The 15,433-nt window shown below is 44.7% G+C and overlaps 2 non-coding genes across 2 annotated transcripts; both read right to left on the bottom strand.

Moving 5' to 3' along the window:
- Positions 1-4,937: 4,937 nt before the first annotated feature.
- Positions 4,938-5,044, bottom strand: LOC138567912 (U6 spliceosomal RNA). The gene has a single exon (XR_011302290.1). It is a non-coding gene; the product is annotated as a U6 spliceosomal RNA (small nuclear RNA).
- A 5,428-nt stretch (positions 5,045-10,472) lies between these two features.
- LOC138567911 (U6 spliceosomal RNA) lies at positions 10,473-10,579 on the bottom strand. The gene has a single exon (XR_011302289.1). It is a non-coding gene; the product is annotated as a U6 spliceosomal RNA (small nuclear RNA).
- Positions 10,580-15,433: the final 4,854 nt, after the last annotated feature.

Raw genomic sequence — 15,433 nt, 5'->3', positions numbered from 1 at the left:
TGCTGATTTAAGGATTGCTCAACCTTGACCCACGTCTAGTTTGTTTGGATAAGCCCTGGAATTCCTTTACAGCTTGTACTGGTGGGAGATGATGTGAGTTTATCAACTGCAACGGGATATGAGGCTTGTGTGCCACAAAAAGCAGGTCTAGTATTTTTTATAAGAAAGCCACTTAAGAAGGGAACTTTGGACAACCCTACCGAGAGCAAAAGTATTACACAGGAGGTAAGGGGGTCAGTGGGTCAACTGATACAATAAACTGACTCACAGTCAAATGTGCTAAATCCAAACACTACCAGTTTCGACATGTTCCTGGCTTTCTGTTTCATTTTTTAACAGATCCATTCCTATGTACCTCTGTGCTTTCAACAGATTTTTCGTTGTAAGGGAGGGACATACAGTAGGCCGTAAAACATTCCTGGGCAGGAAAGACTATGTAAAAGCAAGAGTAGCAGACAGCTTAAAAGAATCATCAGCAGAACCCTCTACACCTTCCCCAAAAAATATAAAATTATTTCTCTGCATGTATGTGCGTTGAACAGCGCAAGTAATTTGGTTAATGTCAGTGGATAAATGTCACTTTCCCATAGCGCAGGACAACATCACTTGTACAGGCCCCTTCTGCAAAGGCATTACCGCTGTAGAAAGCAGTGAAAAAGTGAGGCAGTGTGCAGTCACCCCTGACCCTTCACTGCCCTGATCGGCCACGATCGGCCAAGGACCTCTCTATAAGAGCTGAGGGTGGAATTTTTCTGGACCTCGGTAACTTAGGGAGACATGGCTAAATGGATCCTCAATCAACGGCCCAGCCTTTGCTCTGTGGCCTGTCCGAATATGTCTGTTCTCCAAATTACCTGCCACTGCCCAGGTGTCAGCTTGTGAGATGGAATGACCTCCCAGGAAGCATACTGGCAGATGATTTGCATAGGCACACCCCCTCTCCCTCTCTCTTAGGCCTGCTTACTCCACAGTAGCAAGTATCTGGGGAAAATATAGTGGTCGAGGTGGGGTAGCAGTAACTAGCAACTATGAGAAAGTAAATCTGGGGCACTTGGCGACCTGTGGGAAACAACTGCAGAGCTCAGTGCCCAGAACTTTGTGGCACAGGGAGGAGGTCTGTGGGATTTCAGTAACTTGGAGACATGCAACCTGGTCGGGAGTGCTTCAGGTCTCCTTCCTTGCATGTTCCAAGCAACTCAACAAAGCATCAACAGGCTGAGATACCAGCCACAGAGCCCCTTTCCACTTGATTAAAAGCCTAAAATCTTTTCCATGCAAACACATAGCCCCCGAATACCATATTTTCTTTGTTTTCTCTCTCTCTGTCTCTCTCTCCTCCCTCCCTCCCTCCCTCCCTCCCTCTCTCCCTCCCTCCCTCCCTCCTTTCCACCACCCACAACCCCCCTCCCTCTCCCTCGTCCTCTCCCTACCATTACTTTTAAGTTTCCCTGCACTGCAGCACATTGCGACAATGGTAATTCACAATGGGACTGTTTGAAAGTTACAGAAATCAAAAAAGAATCAACCAACTAAAAGCAGCCAAATCCGGAGTACACTGCTCAGCCACAATTAAAGATTAAGGCCTAGAAGCAAGTAAAGCTGTAGTTCAGAGCGATGTTTGCAAATAGCACCTTAAAGCAGTTTACGCTGGAGTGCACAACAAGGGGGAAAAGTGATAATACCGAGTTTGGTAGAATGGGATAAAAAAACAAAAGCAGCGTGCCACTTCTAAAAGTACAAGTCAAGAAATTGAAGGTGGTGGGGCTGTTCATTCAGTCAATAGGACTCACAAGTAAACGGCTCCCGAGGCATTAGTGTTGAATTTGGCGCAAAATGTATTGTGTTGTCGTGTAATATGTATGAACATACAATTTCAATCTTCATTAAAAAAGATGTATTAAAAAATAAAGACTTGCAGATTAAGAAAGTTTCTGTCCTGTCGTGTGCCAAAAATAGTGAATGCTTTACGAATGTGCGTGTCATCCTTTGAAGCAGGGGCCAATTCAATTTTCCCATTTTCATTCCAATATTAGTACATGTTTTGCTGAGGTACATAGGAAGTTAAGTTCAGTTAAGAAATGAAACAAAAAGCCTGGAAACATGTTGAAACAGGTAGGATTTGGACTTACAATAAACTGATTCACAGTCAGATGTGCTATCCCTTGACCCACTGACACCCCTACCTTTTGTGTAATCCTTTCGCTCTCAGCAGGGTTGTCCAAAGTTCCCTACTTAAAGAGACTTTCTTATAAAAATGATCCTAGACCTGTTTTTTATGGCCCACATGCCTCATATCCCGTTGCTCTTGATAAACTCACATCATCTCCCACCAATACAAGCTGTAAAAGATGTCAAGGGCATAGCCAAGGAAACTAAACGTGGGCTGAAGGTTGAGCAATCCTTAAATCAGCAGCAAAAATAACATTGAAATCAGCCTCAGAATCTCTTAAAGGATGGGCCAACACTGGTTGCTTGCAGGGCGCAATCGGGCAGCCTCTGGTGCTGACGCCTTAAGGCAAGCGCAAAGGGAGAGCCAACCAAACCATTGATTAGGACCTCTGGACTTTCTGCTCTTTGACATAAGGACATTTGTTATGGCAAACATTTGACCAAACCCCATTTAGAAGTCGGATGTTATGGGATTAAGCGGCAAACAGCAATTCATCAGCATTCTTTGCTGCTGTATTGATCTGGTCCTAAAGGGTTTGGTTTAATGCCAATTATATTTAAAGATAAAAAGATTCATGCTCAAGGGTGCTTGCAAATCGACACCCCCTCCCCATCACGATGGCTGTGTGATGCAAGCGTAAGAGCATCACAGAAGACCCATAGACATGAGAAACACTCTGTACCTCTGAGTGTATGTGGGCCCATGGCTGGATCAAGGACAAGGCAAGAACAGGAGATGGCTTAAGGTGTCAGCACCCAGGCTGCCCCATTGCGCGCTGCCAGCAACAGATATTGGACCATCCTTTAAGAGATTCTGAGGCTGATTTCAATGTTAACTTTGCTGCTGATTAAAGGATTGCTCAACCTTCGACCCGCGTCTAGTTTGCTTGGCTAAGCCCTGAAAATCTTTTACAGCTTATATTGGTGAGAGATGAAGTGAGTTTATCAAGGGCAACGGGATATGAGGCATGTGTGCCACAGAATGCAGGTCTAGGATCTTTTATATGAAATCCACTTTGGAAAACCCTACTGAGAAAAAAAGGATTACACAAAAGGAAAGGGGGTCAGTGGGTCAAGGGATAGCACATCTAACTGTTAGTTAATTGTAAGTCCAAATCCTACCCGTTTCCACATTTTTCCAGGCTTTTTGTTTCATTTCTTAACAGATCCATTCCTATGTACCTCTGTGCTTTCAACAGATTTTTCGTTGTAAGGGAGGGACATACAGTAGGCCGTAAAACATTCCTGGGGAGGAAAGACTCTATGTAAAAACAAGAGTAGCAGACAGCTTAAAAGAATCATCAGCAGAACCCTCTACACCTTCCCCAAAAAATATAAAATTATTTCTCTGCATGTATGTGCGTTGAACAGCGCAAGTAATTTGGTTAATGTCAGTGGATAAATGTCACTTTCCCATAGCGCAGGACAACATCACTTGTACAGGCCCCTTCTGCAAAGGCATTACCGCTGTAGAAAGCAGTGAAAAAGTGAGGCAGTGTGCAGTCACCCCTGACCCTTCACTGCCCTGATCGGCCACGATCGGCCAAGGACCTCTCTATAAGAGCTGAGGGTGGAATTTTTCTGGACCTCGGTAACTTAGGGAGACATGGCTAAATGGATCCTCAATCAACGGCCCAGCCTTTGCTCTGTGGCCTGTCCGAATATGTCTGTTCTCCAAATTACCTGCCACTGCCCAGGTGTCAGCTTGTGAGATGGAATGACCTCCCAGGAAGCATACTGGCAGATGATTTGCATAGGCACACCCCCTCTCCCTCTCTCTTAGCCCTGCTTACTCCACAGTAGCAAGTATCTGGGGAAAATATAGTGGTCGAGGTGGGGTAGCAGTAACTAGCAACTATGAGAAAGTAAATCTGGGGCACTTGGCGACCTGTGGGAAACAACTGCAGAGCTCAGTGCCCAGAACTTTGTGGCACAGGGAGGAGGTCTGTGGGATTTCAGTAACTTGGAGACATGCAACCTGGTCGGGAGTGCTTCAGGTCTCCTTCCTTGCATGTTCCAAGCAACTCAACAAAGCATCAACAGGCTGAGATACCAGCCACAGAGCCCCTTTCCACTTGATTAAAAGCCTAAAATCTTTTCCATGCAAACACATAGCCCCCGAATACCATATTTTCTTTGTTTTCTCTCTCTCTGTCTCTCTCTCCTCCCTCCCTCCCTCCCTCCCTCCCTCACTCCTTCCCACCCTCCCGCCCTCTCTCTTCCCCCCTCTCCCTCTCCCTCAATCCTCCCATTAATTTTAAGTTTTCATGCACTGCAGCACATTGTGACAATGGTATTTCACAATGGGACTGTTTGAAAGTTACAGAAATCAAAAAAGAAATCAACCAACTATAAGCAGCCACGTCCGGAGTACACTGCTCAGCTCCAATTAAAGATTAAGGCCCAGAAGCAAGTAAAGCTGTAGTTCAGAGCGATCTTTGCAAATATCACCTCAAAGCAGTTTACGCTGGAGTGCAGAACAAGGGGGAAAGTGATAATACTGAGTTTGGTAGAATGGAATAAAAAAAACAAAAGAAGCATGCCACTTCTAAAAGTACAAGTCAAGAAATTCAAGGGGACGTGGCTGTTCATTCAGTCAAGAGGATTCACAAGTAAAAGGCTCCTGAGGCATTAGTGTTGAATTTGGCGCAAAATGTATTGTGTTGTCGTGTAATATGAATGAACATACAATTTCAATCTTCATTAAAAAAGATCTATTAAAAAATAAAGACTTGCAAATTAAGAAAGTTTCTGTCCTGTCATGTGCCAAAAATAGTGAATGCTTTACGAATGTGCGTGTCATCCTTTAGAGCAGGGGCCAATTTAATTTTCCCATTATCATTCCAATATTAGTACATGTGTTGCAGAAGCAAGCGCAAAGGGAGAGTCAATCAAACCATTCATTAGGATCTCAGGTCAAAGGTTTGCCATTCCAAATGTCCTTATGTCAGAGGGCAGAAAGTCCAAACACCATTTAGATATCGGGTGGTATGAAATGAAGAGGCAAACAACAATGAATAAGCATTCGTTGCTGCTGTATTGATCTGGTCCTTAAGGGTTTTAGTTTAATGCCAATTATATTTAAAGATAGAAAGATTAATGCTCCAGGGTGCTTGCAAAATGACACCCCCTCCCCATCACAATGGCTGGGTGATGCAAGCCTGAGAGCATCACAATAGACCCATAGACATGAGAAAAACTCTGTACCTCTGAGTGTATGTGGGCCCATGGCTGTATCAAGGACAAGGCAAGAACAGGAGGTGGGTAAGGCGTCAGCACCAGAGGGTGTCCGATTGAGCCCTGTAAGCAACAGATGTTGGACCGTCCTTTAAAAGATTCTGAGGCTGATTTCAATTTTAACTTTGCTGCTGATTTAAGGATTGCTCAACCTTGACCCACGTCTAGTTTGTTTGGATAAGCCCTGGAATTCCTTTACAGCTTGTACTGGTGGGAGATGATGTGAGTTTATCAACTGCAACGGGATATGAGGCTTGTGTGCCACAAAAAGCAGGTCTAGTATTTTTTATAAGAAAGCCACTTAAGAAGGGAACTTTGGACAACCCTACCGAGAGCAAAAGTATTACACAGGAGGTAAGGGGGTCAGTGGGTCAACTGATACAATAAACTGACTCACAGTCAAATGTGCTAAATCCAAACACTACCAGTTTCGACATGTTCCTGGCTTTCTGTTTCATTTTTTAACAGATCCATTCCTATGTACCTCTGTGCTTTCAACAGATTTTTCGTTGTAAGGGAGGGACATACAGTAGGCCGTAAAACATTCCTGGGCAGGAAAGACTATGTAAAAGCAAGAGTAGCAGACAGCTTAAAAGAATCATCAGCAGAACCCTCTACACCTTCCCCAAAAAATATAAAATTATTTCTCTGCATGTATGTGCGTTGAACAGCGCAAGTAATTTGGTTAATGTCAGTGGATAAATGTCACTTTCCCATAGCGCAGGACAACATCACTTGTACAGGCCCCTTCTGCAAAGGCATTACCGCTGTAGAAAGCAGTGAAAAAGTGAGGCAGTGTGCAGTCACCCCTGACCCTTCACTGCCCTGATCGGCCACGATCGGCCAAGGACCTCTCTATAAGAGCTGAGGGTGGAATTTTTCTGGACCTCGGTAACTTAGGGAGACATGGCTAAATGGATCCTCAATCAACGGCCCAGCCTTTGCTCTGTGGCCTGTCCGAATATGTCTGTTCTCCAAATTACCTGCCACTGCCCAGGTGTCAGCTTGTGAGATGGAATGACCTCCCAGGAAGCATACTGGCAGATGATTTGCATAGGCACACCCCCTCTCCCTCTCTCTTAGGCCTGCTTACTCCACAGTAGCAAGTATCTGGGGAAAATATAGTGGTCGAGGTGGGGTAGCAGTAACTAGCAACTATGAGAAAGTAAATCTGGGGCACTTGGCGACCTGTGGGAAACAACTGCAGAGCTCAGTGCCCAGAACTTTGTGGCACAGGGAGGAGGTCTGTGGGATTTCAGTAACTTGGAGACATGCAACCTGGTCGGGAGTGCTTCAGGTCTCCTTCCTTGCATGTTCCAAGCAACTCAACAAAGCATCAACAGGTTGAGATACCAGCCACAGAGCCCCTTTCCACTTGATTAAAAGCCTAAAATCTTTTCCATGCAAACACATAGCCCCCGAATACCATATTTTCTTTGTTTTCTCTCTCTCTGTCTCTCTCTCCTCCCTCCCTCCCTCCCTCCCTCCCTCTCTCCCTCCCTCCCTCCCTCCTTTCCACCACCCACAACCCCCCTCCCTCTCCCTCGTCCTCTCCCTACCATTACTTTTAAGTTTCCCTGCACTGCAGCACATTGCGACAATGGTAATTCACAATGGGACTGTTTGAAAGTTACAGAAATCAAAAAAGAATCAACCAACTAAAAGCAGCCAAATCCGGAGTACACTGCTCAGCCACAATTAAAGATTAAGGCCTAGAAGCAAGTAAAGCTGTAGTTCAGAGCGATGTTTGCAAATAGCACCTTAAAGCAGTTTACGCTGGAGTGCACAACAAGGGGGAAAAGTGATAATACCGAGTTTGGTAGAATGGGATAAAAAAACAAAAGCAGCGTGCCACTTCTAAAAGTACAAGTCAAGAAATTGAAGGTGGTGGGGCTGTTCATTCAGTCAATAGGACTCACAAGTAAACGGCTCCCGAGGCATTAGTGTTGAATTTGGCGCAAAATGTATTGTGTTGTCGTGTAATATGTATGAACATACAATTTCAATCTTCATTAAAAAAGATGTATTAAAAAATAAAGACTTGCAGATTAAGAAAGTTTCTGTCCTGTCGTGTGCCAAAAATAGTGAATGCTTTACGAATGTGCGTGTCATCCTTTGAAGCAGGGGCCAATTCAATTTTCCCATTTTCATTCCAATATTAGTACATGTTTTGCTGAGGTACATAGGAAGTTAAGTTCAGTTAAGAAATGAAACAAAAAGCCTGGAAACATGTTGAAACAGGTAGGATTTGGACTTACAATAAACTGATTCACAGTCAGATGTGCTATCCCTTGACCCACTGACACCCCTACCTTTTGTGTAATCCTTTCGCTCTCAGCAGGGTTGTCCAAAGTTCCCTACTTAAAGAGACTTTCTTATAAAAATGATCCTAGACCTGTTTTTTATGGCCCACATGCCTCATATCCCGTTGCTCTTGATAAACTCACATCATCTCCCACCAATACAAGCTGTAAAAGATGTCAAGGGCATAGCCAAGGAAACTAAACGTGGGCTGAAGGTTGAGCAATCCTTAAATCAGCAGCAAAAATAACATTGAAATCAGCCTCAGAATCTCTTAAAGGATGGGCCAACACTGGTTGCTTGCAGGGCGCAATCGGGCAGCCTCTGGTGCTGACGCCTTAAGGCAAGCGCAAAGGGAGAGCCAACCAAACCATTGATTAGGACCTCTGGACTTTCTGCTCTTTGACATAAGGACATTTGTTATGGCAAACATTTGACCAAACCCCATTTAGAAGTCGGATGTTATGGGATTAAGCGGCAAACAGCAATTCATCAGCATTCTTTGCTGCTGTATTGATCTGGTCCTAAAGGGTTTGGTTTAATGCCAATTATATTTAAAGATAAAAAGATTCATGCTCAAGGGTGCTTGCAAATCGACACCCCCTCCCCATCACGATGGCTGTGTGATGCAAGCGTAAGAGCATCACAGAAGACCCATAGACATGAGAAACACTCTGTACCTCTGAGTGTATGTGGGCCCATGGCTGGATCAAGGACAAGGCAAGAACAGGAGATGGCTTAAGGTGTCAGCACCCAGGCTGCCCCATTGCGCGCTGCCAGCAACAGATATTGGACCATCCTTTAAGAGATTCTGAGGCTGATTTCAATGTTAACTTTGCTGCTGATTAAAGGATTGCTCAACCTTCGACCCGCGTCTAGTTTGCTTGGCTAAGCCCTGAAAATCTTTTACAGCTTATATTGGTGAGAGATGAAGTGAGTTTATCAAGGGCAACGGGATATGAGGCATGTGTGCCACAGAATGCAGGTCTAGGATCTTTTATATGAAATCCACTTTGGAAAACCCTACTGAGAAAAAAAGGATTACACAAAAGGAAAGGGGGTCAGTGGGTCAAGGGATAGCACATCTAACTGTTAGTTAATTGTAAGTCCAAATCCTACCCGTTTCCACATTTTTCCAGGCTTTTTGTTTCATTTCTTAACAGATCCATTCCTATGTACCTCTGTGCTTTCAACAGATTTTTCGTTGTAAGGGAGGGACATACAGTAGGCCGTAAAACATTCCTGGGGAGGAAAGACTCTATGTAAAAACAAGAGTAGCAGACAGCTTAAAAGAATCATCAGCAGAACCCTCTACACCTTCCCCAAAAAATATAAAATTATTTCTCTGCATGTATGTGCGTTGAACAGCGCAAGTAATTTGGTTAATGTCAGTGGATAAATGTCACTTTCCCATAGCGCAGGACAACATCACTTGTACAGGCCCCTTCTGCAAAGGCATTACCGCTGTAGAAAGCAGTGAAAAAGTGAGGCAGTGTGCAGTCACCCCTGACCCTTCACTGCCCTGATCGGCCACGATCGGCCAAGGACCTCTCTATAAGAGCTGAGGGTGGAATTTTTCTGGACCTCGGTAACTTAGGGAGACATGGCTAAATGGATCCTCAATCAACGGCCCAGCCTTTGCTCTGTGGCCTGTCCGAATATGTCTGTTCTCCAAATTACCTGCCACTGCCCAGGTGTCAGCTTGTGAGATGGAATGACCTCCCAGGAAGCATACTGGCAGATGATTTGCATAGGCACACCCCCTCTCCCTCTCTCTTAGCCCTGCTTACTCCACAGTAGCAAGTATCTGGGGAAAATATAGTGGTCGAGGTGGGGTAGCAGTAACTAGCAACTATGAGAAAGTAAATCTGGGGCACTTGGCGACCTGTGGGAAACAACTGCAGAGCTCAGTGCCCAGAACTTTGTGGCACAGGGAGGAGGTCTGTGGGATTTCAGTAACTTGGAGACATGCAACCTGGTCGGGAGTGCTTCAGGTCTCCTTCCTTGCATGTTCCAAGCAACTCAACAAAGCATCAACAGGCTGAGATACCAGCCACAGAGCCCCTTTCCACTTGATTAAAAGCCTAAAATCTTTTCCATGCAAACACATAGCCCCCGAATACCATATTTTCTTTGTTTTCTCTCTCTCTGTCTCTCTCTCCTCCCTCCCTCCCTCCCTCCCTCCCTCACTCCTTCCCACCCTCCTGCCCTCTCTCTTCCCCCCTCTCCCTCTCCCTCAATCCTCCCATTAATTTTAAGTTTTCATGCACTGCAGCACATTGTGACAATGGTATTTCACAATGGGACTGTTTGAAAGTTACAGAAATCAAAAAAGAAATCAACCAACTATAAGCAGCCACGTCCGGAGTACACTGCTCAGCTCCAATTAAAGATTAAGGCCCAGAAGCAAGTAAAGCTGTAGTTCAGAGCGATCTTTGCAAATATCACCTCAAAGCAGTTTACGCTGGAGTGCAGAACAAGGGGGAAAGTGATAATACTGAGTTTGGTAGAATGGAATAAAAAAAACAAAAGAAGCATGCCACTTCTAAAAGTACAAGTCAAGAAATTCAAGGGGACGTGGCTGTTCATTCAGTCAAGAGGATTCACAAGTAAAAGGCTCCTGAGGCATTAGTGTTGAATTTGGCGCAAAATGTATTGTGTTGTCGTGTAATATGAATGAACATACAATTTCAATCTTCATTAAAAAAGATCTATTAAAAAATAAAGACTTGCAAATTAAGAAAGTTTCTGTCCTGTCATGTGCCAAAAATAGTGAATGCTTTACGAATGTGCGTGTCATCCTTTAGAGCAGGGGCCAATTTAATTTTCCCATTATCATTCCAATATTAGTACATGTGTTGCAGAAGCAAGCGCAAAGGGAGAGTCAATCAAACCATTCATTAGGATCTCAGGTCAAAGGTTTGCCATTCCAAATGTCCTTATGTCAGAGGGCAGAAAGTCCAAACACCATTTAGATATCGGGTGGTATGAAATGAAGAGGCAAACAACAATGAATAAGCATTCGTTGCTGCTGTATTGATCTGGTCCTTAAGGGTTTTAGTTTAATGCCAATTATATTTAAAGATAGAAAGATTAATGCTCCAGGGTGCTTGCAAAATGACACCCCCTCCCCATCACAATGGCTGGGTGATGCAAGCCTGAGAGCATCACAATAGACCCATAGACATGAGAAAAACTCTGTACCTCTGAGTGTATGTGGGCCCATGGCTGTATCAAGGACAAGGCAAGAACAGGAGGTGGGTAAGGCGTCAGCACCAGAGGGTGTCCGATTGAGCCCTGTAAGCAACAGATGTTGGACCGTCCTTTAAAAGATTCTGAGGCTGATTTCAATTTTAACTTTGCTGCTGATTTAAGGATTGCTCAACCTTGACCCACGTCTAGTTTGTTTGGATAAGCCCTGGAATTCCTTTACAGCTTGTACTGGTGGGAGATGATGTGAGTTTATCAACTGCAACGGGATATGAGGCTTGTGTGCCACAAAAAGCAGGTCTAGTATTTTTTATAAGAAAGCCACTTAAGAAGGGAACTTTGGACAACCCTACCGAGAGCAAAAGTATTACACAGGAGGTAAGGGGGTCAGTGGGTCAACTGATACAATAAACTGACTCACAGTCAAATGTGCTAAATCCAAACACTACCAGTTTCGACATGTTCCTGGCTTTCTGTTTCATTTTTTAACAGATCCATTCCTATGTACCTCTGTGCTTTCAACAGATTTTTCGTTGTAAGGGAGGGACATACAGTAGGCCGTAAAACATTCCTGGGCAGGAAAGACTATGTAAAAGCAAGAGTAGCAGACAGCTTAAAAGAATCATCAGCAGAACCCTCTACACCTTCCCCAAAAAATATAAAATTATTTCTCTGCATGTATGTGCGTTGAACAGCGCAAGTAATTTGGTTAATGTCAGTGGATAAATGTCACTTTCCCATAGCGCAGGACAACATCACTTGTACAGGCCCCTTCTGCAAAGGCATTACCGCTGTAGAAAGCAGTGAAAAAGTGAGGCAGTGTGCAGTCACCCCTGACCCTTCACTGCCCTGATCGGCCACGATCGGCCAAGGACCTCTCTATAAGAGCTGAGGGTGGAATTTTTCTGGACCTCGGTAACTTAGGGAGACATGGCTAAATGGATCCTCAATCAACGGCCCAGCCTTTGCTCTGTGGCCTGTCCGAATATGTCTGTTCTCCAAATTACCTGCCACTGCCCAGGTGTCAGCTTGTGAGATGGAATGACCTCCCAGGAAGCATACTGGCAGATGATTTGCATAGGCACACCCCCTCTCCCTCTCTCTTAGGCCTGCTTACTCCACAGTAGCAAGTATCTGGGGAAAATATAGTGGTCGAGGTGGGGTAGCAGTAACTAGCAACTATGAGAAAGTAAATCTGGGGCACTTGGCGACCTGTGGGAAACAACTGCAGAGCTCAGTGCCCAGAACTTTGTGGCACAGGGAGGAGGTCTGTGGGATTTCAGTAACTTGGAGACATGCAACCTGGTCGGGAGTGCTTCAGGTCTCCTTCCTTGCATGTTCCAAGCAACTCAACAAAGCATCAACAGGCTGAGATACCAGCCACAGAGCCCCTTTCCACTTGATTAAAAGCCTAAAATCTTTTCCATGCAAACACATAGCCCCCGAATACCATATTTTCTTTGTTTTCTCTCTCTCTGTCTCTCTCTCCTCCCTCCCTCCCTCCCTCCCTCCCTCTCTCCCTCCCTCCCTCCCTCCTTTCCACCACCCACAACCCCCCTCCCTCTCCCTCGTCCTCTCCCTACCATTACTTTTAAGTTTCCCTGCACTGCAGCACATTGCGACAATGGTAATTCACAATGGGACTGTTTGAAAGTTACAGAAATCAAAAAAGAATCAACCAACTAAAAGCAGCCAAATCCGGAGTACACTGCTCAGCCACAATTAAAGATTAAGGCCTAGAAGCAAGTAAAGCTGTAGTTCAGAGCGATGTTTGCAAATAGCACCTTAAAGCAGTTTACGCTGGAGTGCACAACAAGGGGGAAAAGTGATAATACCGAGTTTGGTAGAATGGGATAAAAAAACAAAAGCAGCGTGCCACTTCTAAAAGTACAAGTCAAGAAATTGAAGGTGGTGGGGCTGTTCATTCAGTCAATAGGACTCACAAGTAAACGGCTCCCGAGGCATTAGTGTTGAATTTGGCGCAAAATGTATTGTGTTGTCGTGTAATATGTATGAACATACAATTTCAATCTTCATTAAAAAAGATGTATTAAAAAATAAAGACTTGCAGATTAAGAAAGTTTCTGTCCTGTCGTGTGCCAAAAATAGTGAATGCTTTACGAATGTGCGTGTCATCCTTTGAAGCAGGGGCCAATTCAATTTTCCCATTTTCATTCCAATATTAGTACATGTTTTGCTGAGGTACATAGGAAGTTAAGTTCAGTTAAGAAATGAAACAAAAAGCCTGGAAACATGTTGAAACAGGTAGGATTTGGACTTACAATAAACTGATTCACAGTCAGATGTGCTATCCCTTGACCCACTGACACCCCTACCTTTTGTGTAATCCTTTCGCTCTCAGCAGGGTTGTCCAAAGTTCCCTACTTAAAGAGACTTTCTTATAAAAATGATCCTAGACCTGTTTTTTATGGCCCACATGCCTCATATCCCGTTGCTCTTGATAAACTCACATCATCTCCCACCAATACAAGCTGTAAAAGATGTCAAGGGCATAGCCAAGGAAACTAAACGTGGGCTGAAGGTTGAGCAATCCTTAAATCAGCAGCAAAAATAACATTGAAATCAGCCTCAGAATCTCTTAAAGGATGGGCCAACACTGGTTGCTTGCAGGGCGCAATCGGGCAGCCTCTGGTGCTGACGCCTTAAGGCAAGCGCAAAGGGAGAGCCAACCAAACCATTGATTAGGACCTCTGGACTTTCTGCTCTTTGACATAAGGACATTTGTTATGGCAAACATTTGACCAAACCCCATTTAGAAGTCGGATGTTATGGGATTAAGCGGCAAACAGCAATTCATCAGCATTCTTTGCTGCTGTATTGATCTGGTCCTAAAGGGTTTGGTTTAATGCCAATTATATTTAAAGATAAAAAGATTCATGCTCAAGGGTGCTTGCAAATCGACACCCCCTCCCCATCACGATGGCTGTGTGATGCAAGCGTAAGAGCATCACAGAAGACCCATAGACATGAGAAACACTCTGTACCTCTGAGTGTATGTGGGCCCATGGCTGGATCAAGGACAAGGCAAGAACAGGAGATGGCTTAAGGTGTCAGCACCCAGGCTGCCCCATTGCGCGCTGCCAGCAACAGATATTGGACCATCCTTTAAGAGATTCTGAGGCTGATTTCAATGTTAACTTTGCTGCTGATTAAAGGATTGCTCAACCTTCGACCCGCGTCTAGTTTGCTTGGCTAAGCCCTGAAAATCTTTTACAGCTTATATTGGTGAGAGATGAAGTGAGTTTATCAAGGGCAACGGGATATGAGGCATGTGTGCCACAGAATGCAGGTCTAGGATCTTTTATATGAAATCCACTTTGGAAAACCCTACTGAGAAAAAAAGGATTACACAAAAGGAAAGGGGGTCAGTGGGTCAAGGGATAGCACATCTAACTGTTAGTTAATTGTAAGTCCAAATCCTACCCGTTTCCACATTTTTCCAGGCTTTTTGTTTCATTTCTTAACAGATCCATTCCTATGTACCTCTGTGCTTTCAACAGATTTTTCGTTGTAAGGGAGGGACATACAGTAGGCCGTAAAACATTCCTGGGGAGGAAAGACTCTATGTAAAAACAAGAGTAGCAGACAGCTTAAAAGAATCATCAGCAGAACCCTCTACACCTTCCCCAAAAAATATAAAATTATTTCTCTGCATGTATGTGCGTTGAACAGCGCAAGTAATTTGGTTAATGTCAGTGGATAAATGTCACTTTCCCATAGCGCAGGACAACATCACTTGTACAGGCCCCTTCTGCAAAGGCATTACCGCTGTAGAAAGCAGTGAAAAAGTGAGGCAGTGTGCAGTCACCCCTGACCCTTCACTGCCCTGATCGGCCACGATCGGCCAAGGACCTCTCTATAAGAGCTGAGGGTGGAATTTTTCTGGACCTCGGTAACTTAGGGAGACATGGCTAAATGGATCCTCAATCAACGGCCCAGCCTTTGCTCTGTGGCCTGTCCGAATATGTCTGTTCTCCAAATTACCTGCCACTGCCCAGGTGTCAGCTTGTGAGATGGAATGACCTCCCAGGAAGCATACTGGCAGATGATTTGCATAGGCACACCCCCTCTCCCTCTCTCTTAGCCCTGCTTACTCCACAGTAGCAAGTATCTGGGGAAAATATAGTGGTCGAGGTGGGGTAGCAGTAACTAGCAACTATGAGAAAGTAAATCTGGGGCACTTGGCGACCTGTGGGAAACAACTGCAGAGCTCAGTGCCCAGAACTTTGTGGCACAGGGAGGAGGTCTGTGGGATTTCAGTAACTTGGAGACATGCAACCTGGTCGGGAGTGCTTCAGGTCTCCTTCCTTGCATGTTCCAAGCAACTCAACAAAGCATCAACAGGCTGAGATACCAGCCACAGAGCCCCTTTCCACTTGATTAAAAGCCTAAAATCTTTTCCATGCAAACACATAGCCCCCGAATACCATATTTTCTTTGTTTTCTCTCTCTCTGTCTCTCTCTCCTCCCTCCCTCCCTCCCTCCCTCCCTCACT

The sequence above is a fragment of the Ambystoma mexicanum genome, chromosome 2p, assembly GCF_040938575.1.
Source record: "Ambystoma mexicanum isolate Mex_15411 chromosome 2p, UKY_AmexF1_1, whole genome shotgun sequence".
NCBI classification, from domain to species: Eukaryota; Metazoa; Chordata; class Amphibia; order Caudata; family Ambystomatidae; genus Ambystoma; species Ambystoma mexicanum.
The sequence above is the reverse complement of the archived record's forward strand: the minus strand, read 5'-3'. Positions and strand labels throughout refer to the sequence as shown.